The sequence below is a fragment of the Schistocerca gregaria genome, unplaced genomic scaffold (genome assembly GCF_023897955.1).
Source record: "Schistocerca gregaria isolate iqSchGreg1 unplaced genomic scaffold, iqSchGreg1.2 ptg000484l, whole genome shotgun sequence".
Classification (NCBI taxonomy): Eukaryota; Metazoa; Arthropoda; class Insecta; order Orthoptera; family Acrididae; genus Schistocerca; species Schistocerca gregaria.
This window is the reverse complement of record NW_026061893.1, coordinates 1928547-1933505: the sequence shown is the minus strand read 5'-3', so window position 1 is coordinate 1933505 and position 4959 is coordinate 1928547.

The following is a 4959-nucleotide window of genomic DNA, read 5'->3' as shown; positions in this document are numbered from 1 at the left end:
AATGTGAAAAGTGTTCATATGTAGTAAAAACCTGAGAAATCCTTCAGTTTTCGTCATTTCTTATCAAATCAAATTAAAGCCACAACATTACATTGGCCGCAATTCTCTCTGAAACGGTACCATTTATCGCCTGCAAAGCTATGTCGCGTGCCGCGGTATGCCGAGACACTAACAGCACCATAGTAAAACAGAAGAAGCTTCTAAGTTGATGTAATAGCCAGTAAGAAGTAGTACAATAACGTTTTAGATATCGATTATTGACTTTTTAGCTGGCATTGGGGCCTTGGATATGAGCTAGGACCTTAAAATTTTGAATCAAAGGAGGACTAGATGCTCCGTTGCACGGGAGAATGTGAAAAGTATTCATATGCAGTACAAACCTGAGAAATCCGTCCGTTTTTGTAATTTCTTATCAAATCGACTTAAAGCCAGGACGTCACATTGGACGCTCTTCTCTCTGAAAAGGTTACATTACTCGTCTACAGAGCTATGTCGCGTGCTACGGTATGCGGAGACACTAACAGCACCATAGTAGAACACAGATGAAATTTCTAAGTTGATGTAATAGCCAGTAAGAAGTAGCACAATAACGTTTTAGATATCGATTATTGACGTTTTAGCTGGCTTTGGGGACTTGGACATGAGCTAGGGCCTTAAGATCTTGCAACAAAGGAGGACTAGCAGCTGCGTTGCACGGGAGAATGTGAAAAGTGTTCATATGTAGTAAAAACCTGAGAAATCCGTTAGTTTTCGTCATTTCTTATCAAATCAACTTAAAGCCAGATCGTCACATTGGCCGCTCTTCTATCTGTAACGGTAACATTTATCGCTTGCAAAGCTATGTCGCGTGCTGCGGTATGCCGAGACACTAACAACACCATAGTAGAACACGGAAGAAGCTTTTAAGTTGATGTAATTGCCAGTAAGAAATAGTACAACAACGTTTTACATATCGATTATTGACTTTTTAGCTGGCTTTGGTTCCTTGGACATGAGCTAGGGCCTTAAGATTTTGCATCAAAGGAGGACTAGCAGCTGCGTAGCACGGGAGAATGTGAAAAGTGTTCATATGTAGTAAAAACCTGAGAAATCCGTTCGTTTTCGTCATTTCTTATCAAATCGACTTAAAGCAAGATCGTCACATTGGTCGCTCTTCTCTCTGAAACTGTTACATTTATCATGTGCAAAGCTATGTCGCGTGCTGCGGTTTGCGGATACTCTAACAGCACCATCGTAGAACACAGATGAAACTTCTAAGTAGATGTAATAGCTAGTAAGAAGTAGTACAATAACGTTTTAATTATCGATTATTGACTTTTTAGCTGGCTTTGGGGTCTTGGACATGAGCTAGGACCTTAAGACTTTGCATCAAAGGAGGACTAGCAGCTGCGTTGCACGGGAGAATGTGAAAAGAGTTCACATGTAGTACAAACCTGAGAAATCCGTCCATTTTCGTCATTTCTTATCAAATCGACTTAAAGCCAGGACGTCACATTGGTCGCTCTTCTCTCTGAAACGGTTACATTTATCGTCTGCAAAGCTATATCGCGTGCTGCGGTATGCAGAGACACTAACAGTACCATAGTAGAACACTGATGAAACTTCTAAGTTGATGTAATAGGCAGTAAGAAGTAGTGCAATAACGTTTCAGATATCGATTATTGACTTTTTAGCTGGATTTGGGGTCTTGGAAATTAGCTAGGACCTTAAGACTTTGCATCAAAGGAGGACTAGCAGCTGCCTTGCACGGGAGAATGTGAAAAGTGTTCATATGTAGTAAAAACCTGAGAAATCCTTCAGTTTTCGTCATTTCTTATCAAATCAAATTAAAGCCACAACATTACATTGGCCGCAATTCTCTCTGAAACGGTACCATTTATCGCCTGCAAAGCTATGTCGCGTGCTACGGTATGCGGAGACACTAACAGCACCATAGTAGAACACAGATGAAATTTCTAAGTTGATGTAATAGCCAGTAAGAAATAGCACAATAACGTTTTAGATATCGATTATTGACTTTTTAGCTGGCTTTGGGGACTTGGACATGAGCTAGGACCTTAAGATTTTGCATCAAAGGAGGACTAGCAGCTGCGTTGCACGGGAGAATGTGAAAAGTGTTCATATGTAGTAAAAACATGAGAAATCCGTCCGTTTTCGTCATTTCTTATCAAATCGACTTAAAGCCAGATCGTCACATTGGTCGCTCTTCTCTCTGAAACGGTACCAGTTATCGCCTGCAAAGCTATGTCGCGTGCCGCGGTATGCCGAGACACTAACAGCACCATAGTAAAACAGAAGAAGCTTTTAAGTTGATGTAATAGCCAGTAAGAAGTAGTACAATAACGTTTTAGATATCGATTATTGACTTTTTAGCTGGCATTGGGGTCTTGAACATGAGCTAGGACCTTACGACCTTTCATCAAAGGAGGACTAGCAGCTGCGTTGCACGGGAGAATGTGAAAAAAGTTCATATGTAGTAAAAACCTGAGAAATCCGTTCGTTTTCGTCATTTCTTATCAAATCGACTTAAAGCCAGATCGTCACATTGGTCGCTCTTCTCTCTGAAACGGTAACATTTATCGTCTACAAAGCTATGTCGCGTGCTGCGGTATGCCGAGACACTAACAGCACCATAGTAGAACACAGAAGAAGCTCCTAAGTTGTAGAAATTGCCAGTAAGAAGTAGTGCAATAACGTTTTAGATATCGATTATTGACTTTTTAGCTGGCTTTGGGGCATTGGACATGAGCTAGGACCTTAAGACTTTGCATCAAAGGAGGACTAGCAGCTGCGTTGCACGGGAGAATGTGAAAAGTGTTCATTTGTAGTAAAAACATGAGAAATCCGTCCGTTTTCGTCTTTTCTTATAAAATCGACTTAAAACCAGATCGTCACATTGGTCGCTCTTTTCTCTGAAACGGTTACATTTATCGTCTGCAAAGCTATGTCGCGTGCTGCGGTATGCGGAGACACTAACACCACCATAGTAGAAAACAGATGAAACTTCTAAGTTGATGTAATAGCCAGTAAGAAGTAGTACAATAACGTTTTAGATATCGATTATTGACATTTTAGCTGGCTTTGGGGCCTTGGACATGGGCTCGGACCTTAAGATTTTGCATCAAAGGAGGACTACATGCTTCGTTGCACGGGAGAATGTGCAAAGTGTTCATATGCAGTAAAAACCTGAGAAATCCGTCCGTTTTCGTAATTTCTTGTCAAATCGCCTTAAAGCCAGGACGTCACATTGGACGCTCTTCTCTCTGAAAAGGTTACATTTATCGTCTGTAAAGCTATGTCACGTGCTGCGGTATGCGGAGGCACTAACAGCACCATAGAAGAACACAGATGAAACTTCTAAGTTGATGTAATAGCCAGTAAGAAGTAATACAATAACGTTTTAGATTTCGATTATTGACTTTTTAGCTGGCTTTGGGGCCTTGGACATAAGCTCGGACCTTAAGATTTTGCATCAAAGGAGAACTATCAGCTGCGTTGAACGGGAGAATGTGAAAAGTGTTCATATGTAGTAAAGACCTGAGAAATCCGTCCGTTTTCGTCATTTCTTACCAAATCGACTTAAAGCAAGATCGTCACATTGGTCGCTCCTCTCTCTGAAACTGTTACATTTATCATCTGCAAAGCTATGTCGCGTGCTGCGGTATGCGGATACTCTAACAGCACCATAGTAGAACACAGATGAAACTTCTAAGTTGATGTAATAGCCAGTAAGAAGTAGTACAATAACGTTTTAGATATCGATTATTGACTTTTTAGCTGGCTTTGGGGTCTTGGACATGAGCTAGGACCTTAAGACTTTGCATCAAAGGAGGACTAGCAGCTGCGTTGCACGGGAGAATGTGAAAAGTGTTCATATATAGTAAAAACCTGAGATATCCGACGGTTTTCGTCATTTGTTATCGAATCCACTTAAAGCCAGATCGTCACACTGGCCGCTCTTCTCTCTGAAACGGTTACATTTAACGTCTGCAAAGCTATGTCGAGTGCTGCGGTATGCAGAGATACTAAAAGCACCATAGTAGAACACAGAAGCAGCTTCTAAGTTGATGTAATAGCCAGTAAGAAGTAGTACAATTCAAGTTTTAGTTATCGATTGTTGACTATTTAGCCGTCTTTCGTGCCTTGGACATAAGCTGTGACATTAAGATTTGCGCATGAAACGAGGACTAGCAGCTGCGTTGCACAGGCGAGAATGTGAAAAGTGTTGATAAGTAGTAAAAACCTGAGAAATTCGTCCGTTTTCCTCATCTGTTATCAAATCGACTTAAAGCCAGAACGTTACATTGGCCGCTCTTCTCTCTGAAACGGTACCATTTATCTCCTGCAAAGCTATGTCGCGTGCTGCGGTATGCCGAGACACTAACAGCACCACAGTAGAACACAGAAGAAGCTTCTAAGTTGATGTAATTGCCAGTAAGAAGTAGTACAATAACGTTTTAGATATCGATTATTGACTTTTTAGCTGGCTTTGGGGCCTTGAACATGAGCTACGGCATTAAGATTTTGCATCAAAGGAGGACTAGCGGCTGCGTTGCACGGGAGAATGTGAAAAGTGTTCATATGTAGTAAAAACCTGAGAAATCCATTCGTTTTCGTCATTTCTTATCAAATCGACTTAAAGCAAGATCGACACATTGGTCGCTCTTCTCTCTGAAACTGTTACATTTATCATGTGCAAAGTTATGTCGCGTGCTGCGGTTTGCGGATACTCTAACAGCACCATCGTAGAACACAGATGAAACTTCTAAGTAGATGTAATAGCCAGTAAGAAGTAGTACAATAACGTTTTAATTATCGATTATTGACTTTTTAGCTGGCTTTGGGGTCTTGGACATGAGCTAGGACCTTAAGACTTTGCATCAAAGGAGGACTAGCAGCTGCGTTGCACGGGAGAATGTGAAAAGTGTTCATATGTTGTAAAAACCTGAGAAATCCGTC